Source organism: Bombina bombina, chromosome 3 (assembly GCF_027579735.1).
Source record: "Bombina bombina isolate aBomBom1 chromosome 3, aBomBom1.pri, whole genome shotgun sequence".
NCBI classification, from domain to species: domain Eukaryota; kingdom Metazoa; phylum Chordata; class Amphibia; order Anura; family Bombinatoridae; genus Bombina; species Bombina bombina.
This window is the reverse complement of record NC_069501.1, coordinates 503705826-503721528: the sequence shown is the minus strand read 5'-3', so window position 1 is coordinate 503721528 and position 15703 is coordinate 503705826. Positions and strand designations below refer to the sequence as shown.

The 15703-nt window shown below is 39.1% G+C and overlaps 1 non-coding gene across 1 annotated transcript; it reads left to right on the top strand.

The window, feature by feature from the left end:
* The first annotated feature begins 15129 nt into the window (after positions 1 to 15129).
* LOC128654807 (small Cajal body-specific RNA 2) lies at positions 15130 to 15469 on the top strand. Its single transcript, XR_008401527.1, has one exon. It is a non-coding gene; the product is annotated as a small Cajal body-specific RNA 2 (non-coding RNA).
* The last annotated feature ends 234 nt before the right edge of the window (positions 15470 to 15703 follow it).

Here is a 15703-nt window from a genome sequence, read left to right as displayed (position 1 = left end):
ATTTTCAAAGGGTTAATAACCATTGGGCCACTGATTTCACTATGGATATATACAGGGTAGATCCCCCTTCATGCCGTGCAATTGTTTTTAGCCTGGCCCAATGATGTTTTTGGCACATACATTGATGCCAACCCTGGCATAGGTGACATTATTCTCATTTTTGAATAAGTAACAGATATTTTCAAAGGGTTAATAACCATTGGGCCACTGATTTCACTATAAATATATACAGGTTATATCTCCCTCCATGACATGCAATTGTTTTTAGCCTGGCCCACTTGTGTTTTGGGCACAGAAATTGTTGCCAACACTGGCATAGGTGACATATTTCTCATTTTTGAATAAGTAACATATATTTTCAAAGGGTTAATAACCATTGGGCCACTGATTTCACTATGAATATATACCGAGTAGATCCCCCTCCATGCCATGCAATTGTTTATAGCCTGGCCCAATTGTGTTTTGGGCACAGAAATTGTTGCCAACACTGGCATAGGTGACATTTCTCATTTTTTAATACGTAACAGATATTTTCAAAGGGTTAATAACCATTGGGCCACTGATTTCACTATAAATATATACAGGGTAGATCCCCCTCCATGCCATGCAATTGTTTTTATCCTGGCCCAATGGTGTTTTGGGCACAGGAATTGATGCCAACACTGGCATAGAAGACATCATTCTCAATTTTGAATAAGTAACAGATATTTTCAAAAGGGTTAATAACCATTGGGCCACTGATTTCACTATGAATATATACAGGTTAGATCTGTATGACATGCAATTGTTTTTAGCCTGGCCCAATGGTGTTTTGGGCACAGACATTGATGCCAACCCTGGCATAGGTGACATAATTCTCATTTTTGAATAAGTAACATATTTTCAAAGGGTTAATAATCATTGGGGCACTGATTTCACTATGAATATATACAGGGCAGATCCCCCTCCATGACATGCAATTGTTTTTAGCCTGGCCCAATGGTGTTTTGGGCACAGAAATTGATGCCAACACTGGCATAGGTGCTCTAATTCTCATTTTTGAATAAGTAACAGATATTTTCAAAGGCTTAATAACCATTGGGCCACTGATTTCACTATGAATATATACAGGTTAGATCTCCCTCCATGACATGCAATTGTTTTTAGACTGGCCCAATGGTGTTTTGGGCACAGAAATTTATGCCAACCCTGGCATAGGTGACATCATTCTCATTTTTGAATAAGTAACAGATATTTTCAAAGGGTTAATAACCATTGGGCCACTGATTTCACTATGAATATATACCGGGTAGATACCCCTCCATGCCATGCAATTGTTTATAGCCTGGCCCAATTGTGTTTTGGGCACAGAAATTGTTGCCAACACTGGCATAGGTGACATATTTCTCATTTTTGAATAAGTAACATATATTTTCAAAGGGTTAATAACCATTGGGCCACTGATTTCACTATAAATATATACAGGGTAGATCCCCCTCCATGCCATGCAATTGTTTTTATCCTGGCCCAATGGTGTTTTGGGCACAGAAATTGATGCCAACACTGGCATAGAATACATCATTCTCAATTTTGAATAAGTAACAGATATTTTCAAAAGGGTTAATAACCATTGGGCCACTAATTTCACTATGAATATATACAGGTTAGATCTCCATGACATGCAATTGTTTTTAGCCTGGCCCAATGGTGTTTTGGGCACAGAAATTGATGCCAACCCTGGCATAGGTGACATAATTCTCATTTTTGAATAAGTAACAGATATTTTCAAAGGGTTAATAATCATTAGGGCACTGATTTCACTATGAATATATACAGGGCAGATCCCCCTCCATGACATGCAATTGTTTTTAGCCTGGCCCAATGGTGTTTTGGGCACAGAAATTGATGCCAACACTGGCATAGGTGCTCTAATTCTCATTTTTGAATAAGTAACAGATATTTTCAAAGGGTTAATAACCATTGGGCCACTGATTTCACTATGAATATATACAGGTTAGATCTCCCTCCATGACATGCAATTGTTTTTAGACTGGTCCAATGGTGTTTTGGGCACAGAAATGTATGCCAACCCTGGCATAGGTGACATCATTCTCATTTTTGAATAAGTAACAGATATTTTCAAAGGGTTAATAACCATTGGGCCACTGATGTCACTATAAATATATACAGGTTAGATCTCCCTCCATGACATGCAATTGTTTTTAGCCTGGCCCAATTGTGTTTTGGGCACAGAAATTGATGCCAACACTGGCATAGGTGACATAATTCTCATTTTTGAATAAGTAACAGATATTTTCAAAGGGTTAATAATCATTGGGCCACTGATTTCACTATGAATATATACAGGGCAGATCCCCCTCCATGACATGCAATTGTTTTTAGCCTGGTCCAATGGTGTTTTGGGCACAGAAATTGATGCCAACACTGGCATAGGTGCTCTAATTCTCATTTTTGAATAAGTAACATATATTTTCAAAGGGTTAATAACCATTGGGCCACTGATTTCACTATAAATATATACAGGTTAGATCTCCCTCCATGACATGCAATTGTTTTTAGCCTGGCCCAATTGTGTTTTGGGCACAGAAATTGATGCCAACCCTGGCATAGGTGACATAATTCTCATTTTTGAATAAGTAACAGATATTTTCAAAGGGTTAATAATCATTAGGGCACTGATTTCACTATGAATATATACAGGGCAGATCCCCCTCCATGACATGCAATTATTTTTAGCCTGGCCCAATGGTGTTTTGGGCACAGAAATTGATGCCAACACTGGCATAGGTGCTCTAATTCTCATTTTTGAATAAGTAACAGATATTTTCAAAGGGTTAATAACCATTGGGCCACTGATTTCACTATGAATATATACAGGTTAGATCTCCCTCCATGACATGCAATTGTTTTTAGACTGGTCCAATGGTGTTTTGGGCACAGAAATGTATGCCAACCCTGGCATAGGTGACATCATTCTCATTTTTGAATAAGTAACAGATATTTTCAAAGGGTTAATAACCATTGGGCCACTGATTTCACTATAAATATATACAGGTTAGATCTCCCTCCATGACATGCAATTGTTTTTAGCCTGGCCCAATTGTGTTTTGGGCACAGAAATTGATGCCAACACTGGCATAGGTGACATAATTCTCATTTTTGAATAAGTAACAGATATTTTCAAAGGGTTAATAATCATTGGGCCACTGATTTCACTATGAATATATACAGGGCAGATCCCCCTCCATGACATGCAATTGTTTTTAGCCTCGTCCAATGGTGTTTTGGGCACAGAAATTGATGCCAACACTGGCATAGGTGCTCTAATTCTCATTTTTGAATAAGTAACATATATTTTCAAAGGGTTAATAACCATTGGGCCACTGATTTCACTATAAATATATACAGGTTAGATCTCCCTCCATGACATGCAATTGTTTTTAGCCTGGCCCAATTGTGTTTTGGGCACAGAAATTGATGCCAACCCTGGCATAGGTGACATAATTCTCATTTTTTAATAAGTAACATATATTTTCAAAGGGTTAATAACCATTGGGCCACTGATTTCACTATGAATATATACAGGGTAGATCCCCCTCCATGCCGTGCAATTGTTTTTAGCCTGGCCCAATGGTGTTTGTGGCACAGAAATCGATGCCAATCCTGGCATAGGTGACATCATTCTCATTTTTGAATAAGTAACAGATATTTTCAAAGGGTTAATAACCATTGGGCCACAGATTTCACTATGAATATATACAGGGTAGATCCCCCTCAATGCCATGCAATTGTTTTTAGCCTGGCACAATTGTGTTTTTGGCACAGAAATTGATGCCAACCCTGGCATAGGTGACATCATTCTCATTTTTGAATAAGTAACAGATATTTTCAAAGGGTTAATAACCATTGGGTCACTGATTTCACTATGAATATATACAGGGTAGATCCCCCTCCATGCCATGCAATTGTTTTTAGCCTGGCCCAATGGTGTTTTGGGCACAGAAATTGTTGCCAACACTGGCATAGGTGACATAATTCTCATTTTTGAATAAGTAACAGATATTTTCAAACGGTTAATAACCATTGGGCCACTGATTTCACTATGAATATATACAGGGTAGATCCCCCTCCATGACATGCAATTGTTTTTAGCCTGGCCCAATGGTGTTTTGGGCACAGAAATTGTTGCCAACACTGGCATAGGTGACATAATTCTCATTTTTTAGTAAGTAACATATTTTCAAAGGGTTAATAACCATTGGGCCACTGATTTCACTATGAATATATACAGGGTAAATCCCCCTCCATGCCATGCATTTGTTTTTATGCCTGGCCTAATGGTGTTTTCGGCACAGAAATTGTTGCCAACACTGGCATAGGTAGCATAATTCTCATTTTTGAATAAGTAACAGATATTTTCAAAGGGTTAATAACCATTGGGCCACTGATTTCACTATAAATATATACAGGTTATATCTCCCTCCATGACATGCAATTGTTTTTAGCCTGGCCCAATGGTGTTTTGGGCATGGAAATTGATGCCAACACTGGAATAGGTGACATTCTCATTTTTGAATAAGTAACAGATATTTTCAAAGGGTTAATAACCATTGGGCCACTGATTTCACTATAAATATATACAGGTTAGATCTCCCTCCATGATATGCAATTGTTTTTAGCCTGGCCCAATTGTGTTTTGGGCACCGAAATTGTTGCCAATACTGGCATAGGTGACATAATTCTCATTTTTAAATAAGTAACAGATATTTTCAAAGGGTTAATAACCATTGGGCCACTGATTTCACTATAAATATATACAGGTTATATCTCCCTCCATGACATGCAATTGTTTTTAGCCTGGTCCAATTGTGTTTTGGGCACAGAAATTGATGCCAACACTGGAATAGGTGACATTCTCATTTTTGAATAAGTAACAGATATTTTCAAAGGGTTAATAACCATTGGGCCACTGATTTCACTATAAATATATACAGGTTAGATCTCCCTCCATGACATGCAATTGTTTTTAGCCTGGCCCAATTGTGTTTTGGGCACAGAAATTGATGCCAACACTGGCATAGGTGACATAATTCTCATTTTTGAATAAGTAACAGATATTTTCAAAGGGTTAATAATAATTGGGCCACTGATTTCACTATGAATATATACAGGGCAGATCCCCCTCCATGACATGCAATTGTTTTTAGCCTGGTCCAATGGTGTTTTGGGCACAGAAATTGATGCCAACACTGGCATAGGTGCTCTAATTCTCATTTTTGAATAAGTAACATATATTTTCAAAGGGTTAATAACCATTGGGCCACTGATTTCACTATAAATATATACAGGTTAGATCTCCCTCCATGACATGCAATTGTTTTTAGCCTGGCCCAATTGTGTTTTGGGCACAGAAATTGATGCCAACCCTGGCATAGGTGACATAATTCTCATTTTTTAATAAGTAACATATATTTTCAAAGGGTTAATAACCATTGGGCCACTGATTTCACTATGAATATATACAGGGTAGATCCCCCTCCATGCCGTGCAATTGTTTTTAGCCTGGCCCAATGGTGTTTGTGGCACAGAAATTGATGCCAATCCTGGCATAGGTGACATCATTCTCATTTTTGAATAAGTAACAGATATTTTCAAAGGGTTAATAACCATTGGGCCACAGATTTCACTATGAATATATACAGGGTAGATCCCCCTCAATGCCATGCAATTGTTTTTAGCCTGGCACAATTGTGTTTTTGGCACAGAAATTGATGCCAACCCTGGCATAGGTGACATCATTCTCATTTTTGAATAAGTAACAGATATTTTCAAAGGGTTAATAACCATTGGGTCACTGATTTCACTATGAATATATACAGGGTAGATCCCCCTCCATGCCATGCAATTGTTTTTAGCCTGGCCCAATGGTGTTTTGGGCACAGAAATTGTTGCCAACACTGGCATAGGTGACATAATTCTCATTTTTGAATAAGTAACAGATATTTTCAAACGGTTAATAACCATTGGGCCACTGATTTCACTATGAATATATACAGGGTAGATCCCCCTCCATGACATGCAATTGTTTTTAGCCTGGCCCAATGGTGTTTTGGGCACAGAAATTGTTGCCAACACTGGCATAGGTGACATAATTCTCATTTTTTAGTAAGCAACATATTTTCAAAGGGTTAATAACCATTGGGCCACTGATTTCACTATGAATATATACAGGGTAAATCCCCCTCCATGCCATGCATTTGTTTTTATGCCTGGCCTAATGGTGTTTTCGGCACAGAAATTGTTGCCAACACTGGCATAGGTAGCATAATTCTCATTTTTGAATAAGTAACAGATATTTTCAAAGGGTTAATAACCATTGGGCCACTGATTTCACTATAAATATATACAGGTTATATCTCCCTCCATGACATGCAATTGTTTTTAGCCTGGCCCAATGGTGTTTTGGGCATGGAAATTGATGCCAACACTGGAATAGGTGACATTCTCATTTTTGAATAAGTAACAGATATTTTCAAAGGGTTAATAACCATTGGGCCACTGATTTCACTATAAATATATACAGGTTAGATCTCCCTCCATGATATGCAATTGTTTTTAGCCTGGCCCAATTGTGTTTTGGGCACCGAAATTGTTGCCAATACTGGCATAGGTGACATAATTCTCATTTTTAAATAAGTAACAGATATTTTCAAAGGGTTAATAACCATTGGGCCACTGATTTCACTATAAATATATACAGGTTATATCTCCCTCCATGACATGCAATTGTTTTTAGCCTGGCCCAATTGTGTTTTGGGCACAGAAATTGATGCCAACACTGGAATAGGTGACATTCTCATTTTTGAATAAGTAACAGATATTTTCAAAGGGTTAATAACCATTGGGCCACTGATTTCACTATAAATATATACAGGTTAGATCTCCCTCCATGACATGCAATTGTTTTTAGCCTGGCCCAATTGTGTTTTGGGCACCGAAATTGTTGCCAATACTGGCATAGGTGACATAATTCTCATTTTTGAATAAGTAACAGATATTTTCAAAGGGTTAATAACCATTGGGCCACTGATTTCACTATGGATATATACAGGGTAGATCCCCCTTCATGCCGTGCAATTGTTTTTAGCCTGGCCCAATGGTGTTTTTGGCACATACATTGATGCCAACCCTGGCATAGGTGACATTATTCTCATTTTTGAATAAGTAACAGATATTTTAAAAGGGTTAATAACCATTGGGCCACTGATTTCACTATAAATATATACAGGTTATATCTCCCTCCATGACATGCAATTGTTTTTAGCCTGGCCCAATGGTGTTTTGCGCACAGAAATTGATGCCAACACTGGCATAGGTGACATCATTCTCATTTTAGAATAAGTAACAGATATTTTCAAAGGATTAATAACCATTGGGCCACTGATTTCACTATGAATATATACAGGGTAGATCCCCTTCCATGCCATGCAATTGTTTTTAGCCTGGCCCAATTGTGTTTTTGGCACAGAAATTGATGCCAACCCTGGCATAGGTGACATAATTCTAATTTTTTAATAAGTAACAGATATTTTCAAAGGGTTAATAACGATTGGGCCACTGATTTCACTATGAATATATACACCTATGCCAGGGTTGGAATCAATTTCTGTGCCAAAACAACAATGGGCCAGGCTGAAAACAAATGCATGGCATGGAAGGGGATCTACCCTGTATATATTTATAGTGAAATCAGTGGCCCAATGGGTATTAACCCTTTGAAAATATCTGTTACTTATTCAAAAATGAGAATTATGTCACCTATGCCAGGGTTGGCATCAATTTCTGTGCCAAAAACACCATTGGGCCAGGCTAAAAACAATTGCAACGCATGGAGGGGGGTCTACCCTGTATATATTCATAGCGAAATCAGTGGCCAAATGGTTATTAACCCTTTGAAAATATCTGTTACTTATTCAAAAATGAGAATTCGAGCACCTATGCCAGTGTTCGCATCAATTTATATGCCCAAAACACAATTGGGCCAGGCTGAAAACAAATGCATGGCATGGAGGGGGATCTACCCTGTATATATTCAGAGTGAAATCAGTGGCCCAATAGTTATTAACCCTTTGAAAATATTTGTTACTTATTCAAAAAGGAGAATTATGTCACCTATGCTAGGGTTGGCATCGATTTCTGTGCCGAAAACACAATTGGGCCAGGCTAAAAACTATTGCATGGCATGGAGGGGGATCTACGCTGTATATATTCATAGTGAAATCAGTGACCCAATGGTTATTAACCCTTTGAAAATATCTGTTACTTATTCAAAAATGAGAATTATGCTACCTTATGCCAGTGTTGGCAACAATTTCTGTGCCCAAAACACCATTGGGCCAGGCTTAAAACAATTGCATGGCATGGAGGGGGATCTACCCTGTATATATTCATAGTGAAATCAGTGGCCCAATGGTTATTAACCCTTTGAAAATATCTGTTACTTATTCAAAAAGGAGAATTACGTCACCTATGCTAGGGTTGGCATCGATTTCTGCGCCAAAAACACCACTGGGCCAGGCTAAAAACAATTGCATGGCATGGAGGGGGATCTATGCTGTATATATTCATAGTGAAATCAGTGGCCCAATGGTTATTAACCCTTTGAAAATATCTGTTACTTATTCAAAAATGAGAATAATGTCACCTATGCCAGGGTTGGCATCAATGTATGTGCCAAAAACACCATTGGGCCAGGCTAAAAACAATTGCATGTCATGGAGGGAGATCTAACCTGTATATATTTGTAGTGAAATCGGTGGCCCAATGGTTATTAACCCTTTGAAAATATCTGTTACTTATTCAAAAATGAGAATTAGAGCACCTATGCCAGTGTTGGCATCAATTTATATGCCCAAAACACCATTGGGCCCGGCTGAAAACAAATGCATGGCATGGAGGGGGATCTACCCTGTATATATTCATAGTGAAATCAGTGGCCCAATGGTTATTAAGCCTTTGAAAATATCTGTTACTTATTCAAAAATGAAAATGATGTCACCTATGCCAGGGTTGGCATCAATTTCTATGGCCAAAACACCATTGGGCCAGGCTAAAAACAAATGCATGGCATGGAGGGGGTCTACCCTGTATATATTCATAGTGAAATCAGTGGCCCAATGGTTATTAACCCTTTGAAAATATCTGTTACTTATTCAAAAATTAGAATTATGTCACCTATGCCAGTGTTGGCAACAATTTCTATGGCCAAAACACCATTGGGCCAGGCTAAAAACAATTGCATGGCATGGAGGGGGGTCTACCCTGTATACAGGGAGTGCAGAATTATTAGGCAAATTAGTATTTTGACCACATCATCCTCTTTATGCATGTTGTCTTACTCCAAGCTGTATAGGCTTGAAAGCCTACTACCAATTAAGCATATTAGGTGATGTGCATCTCTGTAATGATAAGGGGTGTGGTCTAATGACATCAACACCCTATATCAGGTGTGCATAATTATTAGGCAACTTCCTTTCCTTTGGCAAAATGGGTCAAAAGAAGGACTTGACAGGCTCAGAAAAGTCAAAAATAGTGAGATATCTTGCAGAGGGATGCAGCACTCTTAAAATTGCAAAGCTTCTGAAGCATGATCATCGAACAATCAAGCGTTTCATTCAAAATAGTCAACAGGGTCGCAAGAAGCGTGTGGAAAAACCAAGGCGCAAAATAACTGCCCATGAACTGAGAAAAGTCAAGCGTGCAGCTGCCAAGATGCCACTTGCCACCAGTTTGGCCATATTTCAGAGCTGCAACATCACTGGAGTGCCCAAAAGCACAAGGTGTGCAATACTCAGAGACATGGCCAAGGTAAGAAAGGCTGAAAGACGACCACCACTGAACAAGACACACAAGCTGAAACGTCAAGACTGGGCCAAGAAATATCTCAAGACTGATTTTTCTAAGGTTTTATGGACTGATGAAATGAGAGTGAGTCTTGATGGGCCGATGGGCCAGATGGATGGGCCCGTGGCTGGATTGGTAAAGGGCAGAGAGCTCCAGTCCGACTCAGACGCCAGCAAGGTAGAGGTGGAGTACTGGTTTGGGCTGGTATCATCAAAGATGAGCTTGTGGGGCCTTTTCGGGTTGAGGATGGAGTCAAGCTCAACTCCCAGTCCTACTGCCAGTTTCTGGAAGACACCTTCTTCAAGCAGTGGTAAAGGAAGAAGTCTGCATCCTTCAAGAAAAACATGATTTTCATGCAGGACAATGCTCCATCACACGCGTCCAAGTACTCCACAGCGTGGCTGGCAAGAAAGGGTATAAAAGAAGAAAATCTAATGACATGGCCTCCTTGTTCACCTGATCTGAACCCCATTGAGAACCTGTGGTCCATCATCAAATGTGAGATTTACAAGGAGGGAAAACAGTACACCTCTCTGAACAGTGTCTGGGAGGCTGTGGTTGCTGCTGCACGCAATGTTGATGGTAAACAGATCAAAACACTGACAGAATCCATGGATGGCAGGCTTTTGAGTGTCCTTGCAAAGAAAGGTGGCTATATTGGTCACTGATTTGTTTTTGTTTTGTTTTTGAATGTCAGAAATGTATATTTGTGAATGTTGAGATGTTATATTGGTTTCACTGGTAAAAATAAATAATTGAAATGGGTATATATTTGTTTTTTGTTAAGTTGCCTAATAATTATGCACAGTAATAGTCACCTGCACACACAGATATCCCCCTAAAATAGCTATAACTAAAAACAAACTAAAAACTACTTCCAAAACTATTCAGCTTTGATATTAATGAGTTTTTTGGGTTCATTGAGAACATGGTTGTTGTTCAATAATAAAATTAATCCTCAAAAATACAACTTGCCTAATAATTCTGCACTCCCTGTATATTCATAGTGAAATCAGTGGCCCAATGGTTATTAACCGTTTGAAAATATCTGTTACTTATTCAAAAATGAGAATTATGTCACCTATTCCAGGGTTGGCATCAATGTATGTGCCAAAAACAACATTGGGCCAGGCTAAAAACAATTGCATGGCATGGAGGGGGATCTACCCTGTATATATTCATAGTGAAATCAGTGGCCCAATGGTTATTAACCCTTTGAAAATATCTGTTACTTATTCAAAAATTAGAATTATGTCACCTATGCCAGTGTTGGCAACAATTTCTATGGCCAAAACACCATTGGGCCAGGCTAAAAACAATTGCATGGCATGGAGGGGGGTCTACCCTGTATACAGGGAGTGCAGAATTATTAGGCAAATTAGTATTTTGACCACATCATCCTCTTTATGCATGTTGTCTTACTCCAAGCTGTATAGGCTTGAAAGCCTACTACCAATTAAGCATATTAGGTGATGTGCATCTCTGTAATGATAAGGGGTGTGGTCTAATGACATCAACACCCTATATCAGGTGTGCATAATTATTAGGCAACTTCCTTTCCTTTGGCAAAATGGGTCAAAAGAAGGACTTGACAGGCTCAGAAAAGTCAAAAATAGTGAGATATCTTGCAGAGGGATGCAGCACTCTTAAAATTGCAAAGCTTCTGAAGCGTGATCATCGAACAATCAAGCGTTTCATTCAAAATAGTCAACAGGGTCGCAAGAAGCGTGTGGAAAAACCAAGGCGCAAAATAACTGCCCATGAACTGAGAAAAGTCAAGCGTGCAGCTGCCAAGATGCCACTTGCCACCAGTTTGGCCATATTTCAGAGCTGCAACATCACTGGAGTGCCCAAAAGCACAAGGTGTGCAATACTCAGAGACATGGCCAAGGTAAGAAAGGCTGAAAGACGACCACCACTGAACAAGACACACAAGCTGAAACGTCAAGACTGGGCCAAGAAATATCTCAAGACTGATTTTTCTAAGGTTTTATGGACTGATGAAATGAGAGTGAGTCTTGATGGGCTGATGGGCCAGATGGATGGGCCCGTGGCTGGATTGGTAAAGGGCAGAGAGCTCCAGTCCGACTCAGACGCCAGCAAGGTGGAGGTGGAGTACTGGTTTGTATGGCTGGTATCATCAAAGATGAGCTTGTGGGGCCTTTTCGGGTTGAGGATGGAGTCAAGCTCAACTCCCAGTCCTACTGCCAGTTTCTGGAAGACACCTTCTTCAAGCAGTGGTAAAGGAAGAAGTCTGCATCCTTCAAGAAAAACATGATTTTCATGCAGGACAATGCTCCATCACACGCGTCCAAGTACTCCACAGCGTGGCTGGCAAGAAAGGGTATAAAAGAAGAAAATCTAATGACATGGCCTCCTTGTTCACCTGATCTGAACCCCATTGAGAACCTGTGGTCCATCATCAAATGTGAGATTTACAAGGAGGGAAAACAGTACACCTCTCTGAACAGTGTCTGGGAGGCTGTGGTTGCTGCTGCACGCAATGTTGATGGTAAACAGATCAAAACACTGACAGAATCCATGGATGGCAGGCTTTTGAGTGTCCTTGCAAAGAAAGGTGGCTATATTGGTCACTGATTTGTTTTTGTTTTGTTTTTGAATGTCAGAAATGTATATTTGTGAATGTTGAGATGTTATATTGGTTTCACTGGTAAAAATAAATAATTGAAATGGGTATATATTTGTTTTTTGTTAAGTTGCCTAATAATTATGCACAGTAATAGTCACCTGCACACACAGATATCCCCCTAAAATAGCTATAACTAAAAACAAACTAAAAACTACTAAAAACAAACTATTCAGCTTTGATATTAATGAGTTTTTTGGGTTCATTGAGAACATGGTTGTTGTTCAATAATAAAATTAATCCTCAAAAATACAACTTGCCTAATAATTCTGCACTCCCTGTATATTCATAGTGAAATCAGTGGCCCAATGGTTATTAACCGTTTGAAAATATCTGTTACTTATTCAAAAATGAGAATTATGTCACCTATTCCAGGGTTGGCATCAATGTATGTGCCAAAAACAACATTGGGCCAGGCTAAAAACAATTGCATGGCATGGAGGGGGATCTACCCTGTATATATTCATAGTGAAATCAGTGGCCCAATGGTTATTAACCCTTTGAAAATATCTGTTACTTATTCAAAAATGAGAATGATGTCACCTATGCCAGGGTTGGCATCAATGTATGTGCCAAAACAACATTGGGCCAGGCTAAAAACAATTGCATGGCATGGAGGGGTATCTACCCTGTATATATTCATAGTGAAATCAGTGGCCCAATGGTTATTAACCCTTTGAAAATATCTGTTACTTATTCAAAAATGAGAATTATGTCACCTATGCCAGTGTTGGCATCAATTTATGTGCCAAAAACACCATTGGGCCAGGCTAAAAACAATTGCATGGCATGGAGGGGGATCTACCCTGTATATATTCATAGTGAAATCAGTGGCCCAATGGTTATTAACCCTTTGAAAATATATGTTACTTATTCAAAAATGAGAATTAGAGCACCTATGCCAGTGTTGGCATCAATTTATGTGCCAAAAACACAATTGGGCCAGGCTAAAAACAATTGCATGGCATGGAGGGGGATCTACCCTGTATATATTCATAGTGAAATCAGTGGCCCAATGGTTATTAACCCTTTGAAAATATATGTTACTTATTCATAATAGTAATATTTGTATTGGTGCCAACGTATGCCCTTTTTTCAAGTTTGTATATTCAATTGTTGTATAAAGGGATTCCACCTCTGTGTAACTACATTATATGAATCATATTATATAAATAAAACCTATAGTTTTTATTTTAAAGTCAATTTTTAAAGCAGTCTGACAAAAAAAATGAATAAGAAACCAACTTCCATGAATAAGAAACAGAATTTCACGAATAAGAAACAGCTTGAATAAGAAACCAACTTCCTTTTCGTGTACAATTGTTTATAAGATACTACTGCTTGAACACGATCTTATCCACGGTATAGACATTATTAAAGTGTCACCAATACCAGAGTGAAACAAATATACACGTATATGTTAAATATAAAACCTGAAGCACTAAGTATAAACCATAAGTAGTGAGAAGGAAAATTTACCCTTATAGCGTTAAAATAAAAACTATAAATAGCGATGATGTTTAGCGCCACGTACAACAAAAGTGCTTCTTTTAACATAACACAAAATCATACGCGTGTGTAAAAAAAAACAACCCTTAGATTTTATTTAAAATGTGAAAGACACAAGAGCTGGCGAATTCAGCTTCTGGGATCAGAATCGCTTATATACTCATACAGACATCCCAACCTGCAAAAACTTATTTCAGGGAGGTGGCTTCTCCCGCTACTGCGCCGCCACCCCCTCCCCCCGTTATATATTGGACACCTTGAAACCCTGAATAAGATAGAGACTTATCATTAAAGTAGCTTCCCACTAAAGTGACATTAAAAAAAAGTAGCTTTATTGCACCACATACAACAAACCTATTTTCCAGTGAATGCTTAAATATTTTAGAATACGAAGTTTAATTACGTGCAGTAAATTAGGTAGTATTTGTGTTTTATTTTATTAAAATCAGTGGGGGCTTTTTGGATACTGAAGCATGCTTTGAGGGTTCTTTAACGTCCCAGCAACTAAAGGCATTCCTTAAAGAAACACTTTTCTGGATTTCAGCCACATTGGATCATGGTACTTGGAGTATCAGGGAGATTGCATTCCATTTGCTGGCATCATTGAGCCGATATTACAATCAGGGAGACTCCCTAAATTTCAGGGAGAGTTGGGATGTCTGCTCATAGAGCAGAGGTCCCAAAAGGAAACCCCGGCCTAGTATATCTGATCAATTCATCATATCCCAGAAAAGCCTGTAGACCTGAGCTCAATGCACACAACCCGATTAAGGGTTGGCGAGAGGTTTATTATCATCTCCCACCACGGGACAGGCTGCACCCCGGGGGAATCAAATAAGGAATGGATGATGAGTGTTTAATACAGAGGCGGCAGCGGCGCATACACACAACACAAACATGCACTCACCAACCACACACACAACACATTCACCTAATCGCAAACCACCACTGCCGCACTGAGTCAACACATGTAACGTTCCCTCCCACCACAAGGGTGCAGCTGATTAGAATCTGCCGTCCGCGCCCCACATACATGACTGTATTGTCCCATAATGCACTTCACGGACAGCTATATAAGTAGAAAGTGAGGGCGGAAGGATTTATATAGAGTGCGGCAGTGGTGTGTGTGAGTAAGTGAATGTCTGTGTGGCTGGTGAGTGCATGTTTGTGTGTATGCGCCGCTGTCGCCTCTGTATTACACATTAATCATCCTTATTTGATTCCCCCGGGGTGCAGCCTGTCCCGTGGTGGGAGATGATAATAAACCTCTCGCTAACCCTTCCTCGGGTTGTGTGCATTGAGCTCAGGTCTACAGGCTATTCTGGGATATGATGAATTCATCAGATATACTAGGCCGGGGTTTCCTTTTGGGACCTCTGCTCTATGAGTATATAAGCGATTCTGATCCCAGAAGCTGAATTCGCCAGCTCTTGTGTCTTTCACATTTTAAATAAAATCTATGGGTTTTTTTTTTTTACACACGCGTATGATTTTGTGTTATGTGAAAAGAAGCACTTTTGTTGTACGTGGCGCTAAATATCATCGCTATTTATAGTTAAGTTTTTATGTTAACGCTAGAGGTAAATTTTCCTTCTCACTACTTATGGTTTATACTTAGTGCTTCAGGTTTTATATTTAACATAT